The 16703-nt window shown below is 37.5% G+C and overlaps 1 pseudogene; it reads right to left on the bottom strand.

The window, feature by feature from the left end:
• Positions 1-6102: 6102 nt before the first annotated feature.
• Positions 6103-16703, bottom strand: part of LOC117019117 (AP-3 complex subunit sigma-1-like) — a 78784-nt pseudogene continuing 68183 nt past the window's right edge.

Consider the following 16703-nt stretch of genomic DNA (forward strand, 5'->3'; position numbering starts at 1 on the left):
GTTAAGGGAGCAGTGACACTTCTGAATTAGATATTGGTTTTGGAGAAGTTTTCTTTGTGGCTTACATTCTGGAGTTCGTGTGTTTTGTTTTTTGTTTTTTTGTTGTTGTTGTTTTAAGGACAGTCTTGTTTTTCACTACTTCCCAGTAAATATAAAAGGAAGATTTCTCAAAGATGTGTCCTATGGAAGAATGGAGTTTACCCTGAGGCCCAAAGGAGTATAGCTCAGATTAGGGACATCGCTCTTAAACCAAATTTGAAATTCAGGATTACTTGGAAAATATCACTGCAAGTAAGTACTTTGTCTTTGTTGTTCTCTTTTCTTCCTTCTTAATCCCCTAATAAGCTTTTTTTGCATGTTGTAATCTCAATGAAGTTGTTATCAATTGGACTCTAAATATAAGGAAAATGATTTGCCAACTCATAAATTAATTACAAGATGAGGTACAGAGTACTCTGCTCATAACACTGGTTAGCAAGTAGCAGGTCATATTTATAGTAATGTTGATGTTTTTATGCCAAGAATCATGTAATTTCATTAATGTTTGACATGAATATCTTCTGCCTCATTTCCTCCAGTAATATAAACTGTATTTTTGGATTGGAAAATAAGCAACTGAAAATGCCTTCTGAAAAGAGCGTTGTTGCTCTAGCAAGCAAATCAACTTTTGTCAATGTCTCTGGAATATTGAGGTAGATTTGCTGAAGAACCTGTAAATTGACAGTAAAATTCCCTGAAACTGTGACTCTTGTGAACCCGTTGAAAATGCCCTGAAATTGTGTTGTAAATGTAAAAAAACAAAAAACAAACAAACAAAAAAAACAAAAAAACAACTTACTCTGTGTCAAAAGGGCATTGAAACATTGAAATATTTCAGCTGCTGTTGCCTTTCTTTGATTACACTATTAAATTGAGCTCCAGCTGTCCGTATGTTGGCGCCTGCTCAGGACTCCAGGATCCAGAGTTGTCAAGCTGATCTAGCAGGATGTGGTTGCGGGGTGTGCAAGTAGTCAGGGAGGCAACTAGAAGTGGCCATAATGTTCTGTTCCCCTCTGGACTCTTAACTTCCAGCACCCATCCCTCAGCCCACCCTCCTCTCCTCCTTGTGTGGTAGCTGTAAATCACGAGTTTGCTACTGGAGACATCGTGCTGCCTTTCCCCGCAATCATTTAGGGGACGAGCTGGCTGCTTTCAAAGTATTGTCTGGTTGATATGTGGGTGAGAATGAACATAGGGATGATCTGTGCTTCCTCTACACCCCACTTCCCCCACGTCCCCACTAAAGCTGTCATCTGGGCCACAGCTTTCTAGACCAGGTGGTCTGAAATGATGCATTCAACAGGAGGATAGTGGTGAAAGCCCCTTCCGTGAATGGAGAGTGTTGCATTCTTCCCTCCAACTTCCTCTTGTCTTTAGATACTGTCTGCCTTGTCCGCTAAGAAACATGATTCCTGTTCATTATTGGTTGCCAAAGGCAGTGCTCGCAGAACTGGCCTTGTTACTGTTAAACATCATTATCTGCCAGACCATCTATAGCTGTCCTTTAAATTTTCCCCTCCATGTTGTGTAGCAGCTAGTTGTAGTCCAAGGGCAAATTCCTGTTGTGAACCACAGGCATCTGTGTCCCACTTTTGAAAGTGTTAGCGGTAACGGTGTCATCTTGGATGGCCTGAAAGGGAGGGGGTGGTCTGGGAACTGTGAAAAATGGACCCAAATGAGTCTGGTCTTTACCATCTGGGGTGGTTGTTGCTTTCAGAAGAATTACTTGCTGTCTGATTCAGTTGTGCGTAAGGATTTGTGCTTTTCCCCTCTGGATGCTGGCTACCCATCAGCTATGGCGATTTTGGTGTTCGACCCTTACAAAGGAGAGCCATGAGGAAGGTGAGCTTCCTACTTGTCATGCTCCTCCCTGACCAGTTAAGAGAATGTTCAATAAATGTTGCTTTCTTTAAGTGGCCTGTTGTCTACCTACTATATGAGCATGAGCCTCTGTGCCTTTTTCCCCCGAGTAGGTGGGAATTATATTGCTCAATTTCAAACGACATCAGGTCGTGTCTGCAACCTTGGACCACCTTCCTTTGTAAAGGGAATGGTTGCTTTGAGTGGCTCTTTTATAAACCTATGTCCTGGACAAATCTGAAGTACCATGTCCTGTGGTACTAGCAGGTGAGGACGATGATGGTGGTGGTGGTGATGATGATGATTGTGGTGCTGGTACATCTTACAGGTACTGACCACCATCTTTTGCCAGGTGTGATACTAAATATTCTATGACACTTATGGCATTAAATCTTACCTTACTTTACCTGTAATATAGGCAACCTCGATCACATATTTCAATGACTGAAGAACAAAAATGATCCACGAATGTTCTATCAGTTAGCATCCAGTATTCTTGTTTTGTTGTTGTCATTGTTATTTCTTTCACTCAATTGTATAACTACCAAGGTTGTGGATTGTCCAGGATTATTTTTGTATTGGTTTAATTTATGGATAACATTTCTGGCAGAAAATAGGTAGCCTAGAATAAGTAGCAGGTTAGGTTGGAGTAGGAGGAGAAATTGGGATCTCAGCAGTGAATTTTTGGTACATGTATTGAAAATGGATTTTATTTCTCTCTGTTCTGCATTAGCCTCTTTGTAAAGTGTGACTTCACCTCACATTATGCTTCTCTGTACTTCACTTTCTGCACGGTTACAGGGATAATTAAAATTAAACCTTGTTGGCTGAAAGGATCAAAATCCTGGGGAGAAAACAGCACATTCGTGAGCAAATGTGTTTTAGTTGTTTGTGTTGGACCAGGTTCTAATTAGGAGCAAATAAGACACTTAGAAGATAGAACAAAGTTTTTCATATTAACAGAAGATGGTGGGTGTGGAGAGGGAGGGTTCATATTTTTTTGTAGTCATAAACCATAAATTTTAAGAAAAGTTTATTATAACATCTACTGTTATAAAAATTTTATTAACATATGACAAATTGGGATACCCTGGTTTGTAGATGTTTACACAGGACAAACAGCATATGAAATAATCAATGAGTAAATGAGCAAAGAAATAGTACATTTATAAAATGAGAGTGGAAGTCGTTTTTTTTGTTTTGTTTTATTTTCATATTGTTCCTAATCCACTCCATGGAAACATTTTCAGTTAATTTGCTATCTTTATTATATCTTTGATTCAGTGATTGTTGAATACCTCTTAGGGCATCGCTTTCTGGCATAGTCCGTGATTATAGTTTGGGAACAAATGGACTGATCTAGTGTGAGTGAACATATACTTTGAAGTCGGTGTCCAAGGAGAGAGAGAAATTGAATTCAGAAACACTATCTTCTTACAACTTTAGACTCATAGACGTTTGAAGTTAGAATGGGTTTTGGATTATCTTATCCAACTCCTTTACATTATATATGAGGAAACTGAAGCCAGTATAGTGAAATGTTTTGCACATTACTAGTTAGCTGCAAAAATAGAATGAGAATTGTAGCTTCTGGCCTCCATAGCCAATGCAATTTTTTGTTTACTTTTTAGTTCTAAAAATGTCTAAAAATGTTTTTTCAATGATTAAAAAATAATATATGTCCCCATGATTATACCAACTGCATTGCTCTTTTGACTTAAATATTTTAATATAAAATATCCCAAAACATACAAAAGTCACATAATACTTATCTGCAAACCTACAACCAAGGTGTCATTTGCCATCTTCAGTTTAGATATCTCATAAAGTAAAATGAAACACATTACAAATACAGTCAAAGCACCGCTTCCTTCTTTTCCCCCTCCTTCCCTCACAAGAGATAATTATCCTAAGATTGCTATACGTTATTCCAATGGATATTTTAGTATTTTTACTATGTGAGTGTGTAATAAGATCCAGACATGAAATATCTATACGTGGTTATATCTATTTGTGGTTATACTATTGCTTTGTGTTCAATTTTTAAAATATATAAAGCATTGTCCATATTCTTTTATAGCTGTTTTTAATTCAACATTGTTTTGGAGATGTAGCCATGTTGATACATGGGTACCTCGTCCATTTATTATAACTGCAGGATAGCATCACATTGCATAAATAATCCAAGGCTGATTTATCCATTTTTCTATTGAGGAAATTGAGGTGATCCCTGCAGTTTTGCTATATACAGCAGTACTGCCATGATCCCTGCATGTATCTTCTTACACTGGTGCAAGAATTCGTCAAGCCAAGTCACCTAGAAGTTGAATTGTTGTGTCATAGGGACATACATCTTCCCTTTACTAGCTCTCCAAACTCCATGGGTTTGTTCAACCACCGACAGTGTTAAACAGTAGTTTCAAACTCCAGCTGCAGAAAAGAATCATCTGGGGAGCTTTTAAAAATTATCAATGCCTAAGTCTCACCCCAGACCAATTAAATCAGAATCTGTGGGGATGGAAGCCAAGACTGGTATGTGTTTTAAAGTTCCCCGGGTGATTCTAATGTACAACTAGGGTTAAGAACGACCGATTTAGCATTTCTGTTCCCCACATCTTTTCCGGTACTTGGGATTATCAAATATTCTGTTGTGCTAATCTCTTGGGTGTAAGGACTGTCTCATTACTGGTGAAGCTAAGTATATTTGCATAATGTTATTGAAAATTCCAATTGAAAATTATGTGTGATATATTTTACCCACTTTTTTCCTTTAATTGTATTTTCTTATGGACTTGTAGTCACTTTCTTTATATTCTGGAGTAATTGTGAGAGGGGGCATAAGACTTGAAAATATCTATCCCAGTCAGTAAGTTATCTTTCACTTATTTGTGGTATCTTTCATCATACAGAAATTTAAATTTTTTAATATAGTTAAATCTGTCAATATTTGTCTTCACGGATTGTATATTGGGAAATCTTAAATATTTTAATAAAATTACTTTTCTATCTTTTCTTTGAAAGTTTTACAATTATACTTTTTCCCAATGAGATCTTTAATCCACCTAGAATTTAGATTTCTGTATAGTGGATGTATTAATCAAAGTTTCTTTTTTTATATATAAATAATTGTCCCAGTAAAATCTACTATCTTTTCCCAGTGATACTTACTGCTATTTAGCCCCCATGTCTTTTTTTTCTTCAATCTATCCTTGTACTAATACCGCAGTTTTTAAAAAAAATTTTATTAAAAATATAGTTAGCATACAATGTTGTATGAGTTTCAGGTGTACACAATAGTTATTCAACATTAAATACCTAAAGAAGTGATCAACATGGTAAGTCCAGCAGCGATCTGACACCATACCACGCTATCACAATATTATTGACTATATTCCCTATGCTGTATATTACATCCCTGTGACTTATTTGTTTATTACTTAGAAATTTGGACCTCTTATTCCCCTTGAGATTTCAACCCCTTTTTTGATTTTTCCATTAGAGTTGACATTCAATATTATATTAATTTCAGGTGTACAGTGCATGGTTAGACATTTATATAAATTAAGAAGTGATCCCACTGACTAGTCTAGTACCCTCCTGGCACTATACAGAGCTATTACCATATTATTGACTATATTCCCTATGCTGTACTTTACAGCCCCAGGATTAGTTTGTAACTAGCAATTTGTACTTCTTTTTTTTTTCTTTAGAAATCTAGTTACCTTTGAGTTTATTTAAACTAAGAGAAAAGGGTCATAATGTTTTCATGCAGTACGTACTTGGTTCTTTAAAAAACAATTGTGACAAATAACAGAAAGAATTAAGGAATGTTGCACCTGTGATCCATACAAAACAGCAACATTATGGGTTGTACATAATTTAAAGAAATGTCTCAAACACTTTTCGACATACAGTTGTAGCCAATACATAGAGAGGCGTGCCTTAGGTGGCCATTGGAAAGCAATTTAGAAAAAAAAGAAAAACAAAATCACTCCAGAACTACTCAATTTCTTCAAAATCACTGAGCAAGAAAAGCAATATTGAACCACTATACTGATTTTACACAGCTTTTATACAGTACCTTGACTTAAATCCAAGAGCAAACGTTAAGACTCTCCTCCTCTATTTTTGGTAAACAACTGAATGGTAAACATACATGACTTTCCCCCTGGATTTTTACCTGGGAGTGGCCTTTTAACTTTTTTATTTAAAAGAGGCCAGTTTTGACACTTTCAAACTGATGTTACCAATGTTAGTATTTCTTGGACTCTCAGGAAGATTCGTATTCTTTTTTTTTAATTAAAGTTTATTGGGGTGACAATTGTTAGTAAAATTACATAGGTACATCAGGTATACAGTTCTGTGATGCATCATCTATATGTCACATTGTGTGTTCACCACCCAGAGTCAGTTCTCCTTCCATCACCACACATTTGATCCCCTTTACCCTCATCTTCCACTCCCTTCCCTCCCCACCCTCTGCTAATCACTAACTATTGTCTGTGTCTATGAGTTTTTGTTTCTTCATTTGCTTGTCTTGTTCCTTTGTTGTTTTCAGTTTTATAAAAGGCTCATATTCTTTTCAGCTGATACAGCTCAGGCTGGAGCTCCTGTTAAGCCTCAGATTTCTCCAGTTTATTTTGTGCATCAATTTGTGTAACAATCTCATTCATGTTGGTCTCCAGTACCATTCCCCCATCACCCTTTCTGCGAAAATATTGCGAACCTTGTCTGCATTGAAAATTAAATCCAGTTCACAGACATTGTCAAAACAGTTGTCTAATGTTTCCACAAATACTTGAATTAGATCTAAAACGGCAAGTTCACTTTCTGAAGAATCGACACAGAAAACAAAATATAATGTTGCATAATGTCTATAAATCAGTTTGTTGTCAGATCTTCCAATTGCTAATCCTCCTTCTAGGAAATTACAAACATTGTCATTTCTCTTAGCTACCAAACGGAATCTCTCCCTCATGATTTGCTGTGGTGTATCTTCACTGTAAAGCTGGTACAACTTGGAGATGAGGTTCGCCTTGATCAGGGCTGAGCTGGGCGGACTGGGTGGGCGCTGGGGGCCTCGCCTCAGATCTCACTGGCGATCCTTCCCCACCTCAGCAATTTGTGCTTCTTAATCCCTTTCCCTTTCTCACTCACCCCCAACTCTCATCTGGCAACTATCACAATGTTCTCTGTATCTATGAGTATACTTCTGTTTCGTTTGTTTATTTTGTTCTTTAGATTCCAGATATAAGCAAAATCACGTTGTATCTGTCTTTCTCTGTCTGATTTACTCCACTCAGCACAATACACTCTGGGTCCATCCATGCTGCCATAGATGGCAAGGACCCATTCCCATTGATGGCCGAGCAATATTCCATTGTATATATGTACCACCCCCTCTTTATCCATTCTTCCATCGATGGATACTAAGCTGCCTCCACATCTTGGCCGTTGTAAACACTGCTGCAATGAACATATGGATGCACATGTTCCCTGAAAGTAGCCTTTTGAGTTTCTTCGGATAAATACCAGGAAGTGGGATTACTGGATCCTTCTTTGTCTCTTGTTACAGACTTTGTTTTGAAGTCTATCTTGTCGGGTATTAGTTTTGTGGCCCCAGCCTTTTTTTTTTTTTTTTCGTTTCCATTTTCATGAAATAACTTTTCCATCCCTTTATTTTTAGTCTGTGTGTTTTTCAATCTGAAGTGAGTTTCTTGTAGGCAGCATATGTAAGGGTCTTGTCTTCTTATCCATTCAGTCACCCTATGTTTTTGATTGGGGCGTTTAATCCACTTACGTAAAAGCAATTATTGATAGATAGGTAGTTATTGCCATTTTATTATTCATATTTTTGATCTTTTTTTTTTTTTTCCATCTTAAAGAAATTCCTCCAGCATTCCTTGCAATACTGGTTTAGTGGTGATGAACTCCTTTGGCTTTTTCTTCTCTGGGAAGCTCTTTATCTGTCCTTTAATTTTAAATGATACCGGTAGCTATGCTGGGTAGAGTAATCTTGGTTGTAGGTCCTTGTTTTTCATCATTTTGAATATTTTGTGCCAATCCCTCTCTGTTGAGAAATCAGCTGAGGGGTGGCCAGTTAGCTCAGTTGGTTAGAGCATGGTGCTGGTAGCACCAAGGTTGCCAGTTCAATCCCTGCATGGGCCACTTTGAGCTGTGCCCTCTTTAAAAAAAGTAAAAATAAATGAAAAATAAAAGAACTCCAGATAAATCAACTGACAGTCTTATGGCAGCTCCCTTGTAGGTAACTAACTGCTTTTCTGTAGCTGCTTTTAGGATTCTCTCTTTGTCTTTAACATTTTATAATGTGTCTTGATGTGGGCCTGTTTGGGTTCATCTTGTTTGGGACTCTCTGCACTTCCTGGACTTGTATGTCTATTTCCTTCTCCAGGTTAGGAAAGTTTTCAGTCGTTATTTCTTCAAATAGGTTCTCAATCCCTTGCTTTCTCTCTTCTCTTTCTGGTATCCCTATGATGCAAATGTTGTTACACTTGATGTTCTCCCAGGTCACTTAAACTCTCCTCATTTTTTGGATGCATTTTTCTTTTTCCTCTTCTGATTGGTTGTGTTCTGCTACCTTTCAAATCACTAATTTGATCCTCTGCTTCATCTAGTCTGCTAGTGATTTCTTCTAGTGCATTCATTTCTGTTACTGTATTCTTCACTTCTGATTGTGGTGTTTTTTTAAATGGTTTCTATGTCCTTTTTTATGCTTGCTATCTTTTTGTTGAAGTTCTCACTAAGTTCTTTGAGCATCCTCATAACCATTGTTTGAACTCTGTATCTAGTAGGTTGCTTGCCTCCATTTTGTTTGGTTCTTTTTCTGGAGTTTTAGCCTGTTTTTTCATTTGGGATGTATTTCTTTGTTTCCTCATTTTGGCAGCCTCTCTGCTTGTTTTTATGTATTAGGTAGGGCTGCTGTGTCTCCCAGTCTTGGCCAGGTGGCCTTATTTAATACGTATCCTATGAAACTCAGTGACACAGTCTCCTTGGTCACCTGAGCTGGGTGCTCCAGGAGTATCCCTTGTGTGTGCTGTGTGTGGCCTCCTGTTATATTTGAGCCTTGATTGCTGTTAGCATGTCAGTAGGTGGTATTGACCCTCAGGCTGACTGGCTGTGGGGTTTGGCCACATCCACAGCTTATGGGCTGCTGTGTGGGGAGCTTACCCTATGTTGTGGTACTCAGCCCAGTGGGCTCTGGTGCCTGTTGAGACCATCCTTTGTGTGTGCCACTTGTAGGGCTAATTGGGTGGTGTGCTGCTGTAGTCTGAAGCTGACTTCCAAGTATGTTTGTTCTGGGGCCTCTCGGGAGGGGCTCCCATGCAGGCCCAGGTCACCCAACGCCTCTGACTGGCCAAGGAGTACCTGATAGGAGCTACATACAAAGTGAACCACTGCTTGTACTGTTCTGGAGGCATGTGGGAGAGGCCACACTGTGAACTGAGAATGGCTGCCACCAGTACTGGGTCTAGGGTTGCTCCACAAAATACCAGGACACTCCAAGGCCTGCTGCCACCTGCTGGCTCCGATAAGGTTCAGCCACTGATAAAGCCTCCTGCAGTATGCAAGTTGGGTGAGGCAGGGTCTCAGTGAGTCAGCAGAATGGAGCAGTGGAGCTCACCAGGCCAATCAGATTCAGATTTGGCCTGTGGGGAAGGGCTCAACAGAAGAAAGATGGGCCTGCCGGCTGGCCAGCTGCATTAAAAAAAAGGCCACATACAGGGAAAATAGGGACTGTCCCTCCAGTCCTTGCCCTGAAATTACACAACTCAGTCTCCTCCCATATGTCTCCAATGCCCACAGAGTCACCGTCCCTCCCCCAGAGCCCAGGGTGAGTGCCTGTGTGCGCCCTTTAAGAGAATGTCTGGATTTCCCTCAGTTTTCCATCCCACCTGGACAGTCAAAATCCCCACTGTTTTTCACAGCCAGATGTTGTGGGGGCTCTTCTTCCCAGCGCCAGTACTTCAGGCTGGGGAGGCTGGTGTGGGGCTGGAGTCCCGTGCTTCTCCACGGGGAACCTCTGTGGCCCAGAGATCCCTCCCAGTTTTCATCTGCCACAGTGGAGGTTTGGGGCCAGCCCGTTTCACATCTCTGCCCCTCCTATCAGTCTCGATGTGGCTTCTTCTTTATATCCTTGGTTATAAAACTTCTGTTCTGCTAGACTTCAAATGTTTCTCCAGGTTGATTGTTCTATAATTTAGTTGTAATTTTGATGTGTTCACAGGATGAGGCAAGCACAGCGTTTATCTACTCCATCTTGGATCTTCTAATAATACCACTTTTTTTTTTTTAAGATTTTTTTATTGGGGAAGGGGAACAGGACTTTATTGGGGAACAGTGTGTTGTTCCAGGACTTTTTTCCAAGTCAAGTTGTTGTCCTTCAATCTTAGTTGTGGAGGTTGCCGTTCAGCTTCAAGTTGTCCTTTCAGTCTTAGTTGTGGAGGGCACAACTCAGCTCCAGGTCCAGTTGCCATTGCTAGTTGCAGGGGGTGCAGCCCACCATCCCTTGTGGGACTTGAGGAATTGAACTGTCAACCTTGTGGTTGAGAGCCCACGCTTCAACCAACTGAGCCATTTGGGAGCTCAGCGGCAGCTCAGCTCAAGGTGCTGTGTTCAATCTTAGTTGCAGGAGGTGCAGCCCACCATCCCTTGCAGGACTCGAGGAATTGAACTGGCAACCTTGTGGTTGAGAGCCCACTGGCCCATGTGGGGATCGAACCGGCAGCCTTCGGAGTTTGGAGCATGGAGCTCTAACCGCCTGAGCCACCAGGCCGGACCCCACTTTTTTTTTTAATTAAATGTATTAGGGTGATAATGGTTGGTAAAATTACATAGGTTTCAAGTGTACATATACACATGATAATACATTATGTGTATATTACACATGTGTATATAATATATCATGTGTATATTACAAAATAACACCACAGTTTTAATTATTATAACCTTATAATAAATGAACCCCTTTTCACTCTTGTTCCACAAACATATCTTGCCTATTCTTGAATATTTACCATATGAATGTATATGCATCATCATTTTGGGTTATATGAAAACCAATGTTAGGATTTTGATTCTAATTGCATTGAATGTATAGATTATTTGGGGGATGATTTCTACATCTAAATATTGAGTCTCTCCCTTCACGTATGTAATCTAGTTCTCCATTATATAAGCTTAGTTTCATGTCTCTCAATATATTTTATAATTTTCCCTGAAAAAAATCTTCCATGCTATTCTTAGGTTCATTGCTAGGTACCTTCTAATTATTATTGAAGTGGTTTATTTTTATTGTCAATTTTTTTCTGAAATATCCTAACTATTTGCTGATGGTTCATAGAAACATAATAGATTTTTAATTCTTGTTTCCATCCATGTTGTACTCTTTATTAGTTTTAAGAGTTTGTAGATTATTTGGATTTGCTAAATAAATAATCATTATATATGCAAATAGTGACAGTTCTTTTCATTCTTTTGTAATGTTTATATTTTATTTTGATTTATTTAATTGAGTATAAATTAAATATTTTACTTAGTTATATTTACATATTTATTTCTTTTTCTCCTCTTGCTATTATGGTTAGGACCTCCTGTGCAATGTTAAATAGACGCATTGACAGCAGGCATACTGTCTTGTCCCAGCTTTTATGTTAAATGCCTCTGACTTTTCACCATTAAGTACTATATTTTCTTGGGTTTTCAGTGGATGATATCTTTTATCGGGTTAAGAAAGTTTCCTTCTATTCCTTGTTTGATCGAAGTTTTTATCAGGGAATTATTTTGAATTCTGTCAAATATTTTCTTGCATCTAATGAGGTGAATTTATGGGTTTTCTCTTTTTATGTGCTAATTGCTGAATTGTGTGTTTTCTAAAATTAAACCATCCTATCTAGGGTAACTTTTACTTTATGATAATTTTTTAAATCTTCATTCTAAATTTTGTTTGCTAATATTTTACGTAGAAGTTGTACATTCATAAATGAAACTACATCAAGTTTATCTTTTTATAAATTAAAAAGATTAGCAAGTTATTATATTTTATGGAAAAGTTTATAAAGATTAGAATTACTTTCACTTTGAAAGTTAATAGAACTTGTCTGAAAGAATCCTACGGGTATTGTGTGTGTGTGTGTGTGTGTAACTAGTGATTTAGTGATTACTTTAGTGATTCTCATTGTTAATCTGGTTTTCTGTTTCTTCTTGAGTAATTGTGAATTACATTTAACGTGAATTGACCATTTTTACTGGATTTTCAAGTGCATTGACATAAAATCATTCTTTGTATTCTCCTTTAAAAAATCTCTGCCTTATTTGTAGTTATGCCCCCTTTTTCCATAGTAATATAGACATTTGCGCTTTCCCTTTCTCTCTTTTTAAATAAGTCTTACAAGGATTTTTTGTACTTATTAGTTGATTTTTTTCAGCTAACACAATTTCTGTTTTTCTAGGATATCTCTGTTAATAATCGGCAAATATCCTCAATAGTCAAACAATAATTTAGTTGGTCATATTATTGTACTTTGGCAGTTATTTATCTTATTCTAAAATATTCATTTATTTCTGTGTCTTATCTTAGCTTTTTACAAGTCTACTATTGTCCAATTGTTACCCTTGGTAAATAGAATACTTTTTTTCTATAATTGCTTTTAAGATCTCTTTTGTCTTTGTTGGTCTGCAGTTCCACTCCGGTGTATCTGATTGTGGAGTTGTCTTTTATTTATCTTGATTTCTTCTTACATCATAGCAATCACCTATTTAATAAACTCTGGGACATATACAGTTATATATCTTTGAATATTAATGCTTCATAATTGTGTTTTCTTTCTGAAACTTATTAGACATGTTGAATTTTTTTGTTCATTTTATGCTCTCTGTCTCTTAAATTTATATGTATCCCTTTATTTCACTGTACTGCATTCTGAGTTATATTTTTAAAGCTGTCTTTCAGACCATTGACTGTTCAATTGCAACTACATATAATAGCTGTTTCACCTGTCCATTGGGTTTTTCATTCAATTGCTATCACTTTCATTTCTAGATGGTCTATTATTTTAATAGTGTGGTTTTCTTTTCATGCAGTTTATATTCCCTTTAGTCATTTAAAATTAGTCATTTAAAATTCATGTTAAATAATCTGTTGTTTTCCTCATTTATCTAAAGTTCCTAAATTTCAGAGAATCTTCTATTTGTTGTGTCTGGTGATATGATTCTTCTGATGAATTGTTTCTTTGTGTGATTTGTAATTTAGGGTTATGGATTTATTATCAGTGGGCAATACTGCATAAAAATGTGCATCCAGAGTAGATATAGCCAGACCAGCAGAGACATTTTGCATTTATTTTTGCTTAGTGTCCTAGGATGAATCCTTAGTCTCATTTCTTGATTTTAGGGGTTCCTGGGCCACACATAACCCTGGATATAAATTCTGAATGAATACTATTTTTTCTCTTCACTTTGTATATAGCTATAGACGGATAGGCTTCATTATTGTTTCCATTTGCTGGGACAGTTTCATGTGTCCCCTACTCCTACACAGGAATTTAAATCCAAGTTTCTAGGTTACTGAATTCCATAAGCCCCCTTAATGCAGATCAGTATCTGTTTGTGCCATTACCACACTGCTGTTTAGATCCCCATATCTTACACCTGGTCCTTTCTTTCCTCCCCTCCACTCCCTCTCTCTCTTTTATTACAAGTTCAGTAATGCAGCTGAAAGAATGATGTATTTTTATCTGTTATTTCTAAGCAATTGTAGTGGTCAAGTTTTCAGGTTTTCTTGAGAAAAAATTCAGAACAAGAAGTCCTACTGTGGCCTTTTTGACTTTTAAGAAAGAAGCCTAAGAATTTCACAAATCATATTCCCCATGCAAAGTTTCTTTGCTGGCTTCTGTAGAAATGCAAAATGTTCAAAACTCAGCTTGGAAATTATTAAACTAATGTAACCTGGAATGTTTTGCTATATAACTGCTGTGGAATTACATTCCTTTGAACTTCTCCTATAAACTCAGCCACAGCCTGGTGTGTTGAGAATAACAGGTTGCGGGGGAGGGTGGGGTTGTATCCTACGGTGAGAAAATTTTCAAGGAGTGTGCTGTAGAGGAACAAATATTTTCGGAAATAGAACAAATGTCTTTTGCTTTTCCTTATTGAGAGATCAGGATGACAACATTTTTTTAAAAGATTTTAATAAAAACCCTAAGCTCTTTCTAGCTCTAGAATTCTGTGATTTTTCTAATTTGAGATATTTCCCAGTAAATTGTATAGCCTGTGTATAGCTTTGTGACCAAATTCTAGGTATCAATGTTACACGGTCTCCTCAGGATACTCTTCAGTTCTCTCTACCACTCACCATGGCATTCTAGCAAGTTCATAGATACAAAGTGGACTGTATTCAACTTTTTTTTGTCTGTTAATATTTCTTGATCTGATTTGTCCACATATAATTTTTATGACACGTCAAAGAGTACATTACCAAACAAAATATTTATTTGATTAAAGACAGTTAATTATTGACTGCTGTGTAAACATGATATGTTTCAAAATATACACTTTTGGAAGTTTTTATTACTTCCCTTGAACAGGCTATAATTTTTAGGTATTTTTCCCTCAAAATTCTCTTTGTAAGCAACAAGTTAATAATAAGTCAGTAATAAGACACAGTTGAAATAAAAGCAAAAGATTCATTTAAAAAAAATAGAGAAAATATTCTATCAACACTTGATACCCAAAGTTATTTCTGAAGCCTCACCACATTATTTTAGATTAAATGTCTAAGACAAATTATTACAAAAATAAATCCATCTCTTTGCTGAATTTCATTCTGTGTTTGGATTGAGGTGCAGTCAGTTGTTAGCTGCATGATCAGAGCACAGATGCTGAGTCGTTTTATTTTCTTAATTAAGAATTATCATTTCAAGCCCTTGTCAGTGGTTTACAATGGCAATAATCCCTACCAAAATAGTTGTTCTTCTAGATCCTAAGTGGTTTGCCAGGACGTTAACCTCAACTTGACCCCTCATGGTCACAGGAGTGACATACAAGGGTCTGTTAATCATTTCTAGAAAATTATGAAGCATGGGCTGTCCCCTAGATTATATAACTTGCCTTTAAAAATAATTGTAATGTGTTTGTCATTTAAAATGACTAAGATCTGCAAGGCTAATCAAAATGTCTAAATCCTTATCAGTTGGAATGAAAAGGGCTGGCTCCAGAAAGTGCTGACTTCGAAATTTTGGGGCTGCTTTTGTTGGTCCTGTCTGCTCATGCTCACGATCTACTGCCGTGTGGCTTGCCATGCCACAGAGACTCATTCATCCGTGATGTATGTGAAAGGGGCTTCCGGGTCTCTCCGTGTGCTATGGTGCATTCCTCCAGTACTCTAACAGTACTCTAACAAAGCTTTTAATTGGCGTCTGTGACTAATGAGCATGAAGCCCTAGGAGAAATGGAACACGGTCTTCCACAACCCATTAAGACAGAGCTGCAAGCTCCAAACTTATCAAGCTTAAACCAGGAAAAGCCAGGGCCAAAGGCTTGAGATGAAACAGTCACTAATAGTTTCGTAAACGGCATTAATAATTCTTAGCCAAATTACACTGCATGTTTGGTGTTATTACCTAAGCTGTCATAGCTAAGGCACTCACTGACCTGGCCCTGAAAGGCAATATAATCCTTTTCATGACAAGCTGAATTAACCCTACTTTGCCTAAAGTTTAGTCTGAGGACATTCTTCAAGTAAAGTCAACCTTGCCCTCTTTGTATAGGGAAGCAGTCTCATTGTGCCTGAGGTCAAGTGAGATGAAGTGTTGGAGGAGGGCCATATCGAGCTCATGAGAAATACAGGGAGCACCCTGATACGTGTGTTTCTGCCTTAGGATTTCTGATATCTTTGTTTTTGTAATGTAAACTTTCAATTATGTGTCTTCCACTTCTCTTACAAGTGGGTTAGAGAAGAAGCAGGATGAAGAACTCATAGTCATTACCTACTTATTGTATTTGTTCAAAATGTCAGACACATGAGGTCATTCAAAATCAGTAAATAGTGGGTAAACTTTTGTTTTTAGTTTAAATAAGTTGAAAAAATGTATGCAGAATCTTTTTACAGTGTGTGTATACTCGGATGCATCCTTTTCATATTATATCTGTGCTGCGTGTTGCCAGCAGGATCATAAATGCAAACATGGGCACTGAAATCAAGTAGCAGTTATACGTTTGCTCCTGTTGGCTTTATTCTTAGATTATTATCTAATCAAAACACAATTTAACAATTGCAAAATAAAATTAGTAAGTTCCCGGGGCCCCCGGGAGGGGTCACACTCCTTCTCTAATACCTCAACATTGATGTTTGAAAAGGCACTTGGAGGTCTCATTTGGTTATTGGTATATAAAGACTTTATACTTCTAAGGGGCATGAGTGACTATGAATATATATTTAATAAAAATACTTTAAATGTCTTTATATAATCATTAATTTTTTATTCTAAAACTGATATTTTTCCCCAGTCCCTTTGTGGACCTTGATTGTAAACAACTGTCTACCATATGATTGGTACTATCGGTACTACTGCTCCTTGTCCTGAGTGTCTGTAGCCTATGACTCCTACTTATCTGTCTCGTTTACTCTATAACTACCCCTTTCCCATCCCTGGACACTTGGCTTGAACTTCCTTTCATCCTGTCCAGATTGGTCATCCAGTCCTCAGTTCTGCATTAAGCTCTGCTTTCTTTCCCCTTTCGTGGCATTCCACTGGCTCGTGATTAGTCTTACTCAGGTCCACATTCGT

The sequence above is a fragment of the Rhinolophus ferrumequinum genome, assembly GCF_004115265.2.
Source record: "Rhinolophus ferrumequinum isolate MPI-CBG mRhiFer1 chromosome 5 unlocalized genomic scaffold, mRhiFer1_v1.p scaffold_110_arrow_ctg1, whole genome shotgun sequence".
Taxonomy (NCBI): Eukaryota; Metazoa; Chordata; class Mammalia; order Chiroptera; family Rhinolophidae; genus Rhinolophus; species Rhinolophus ferrumequinum.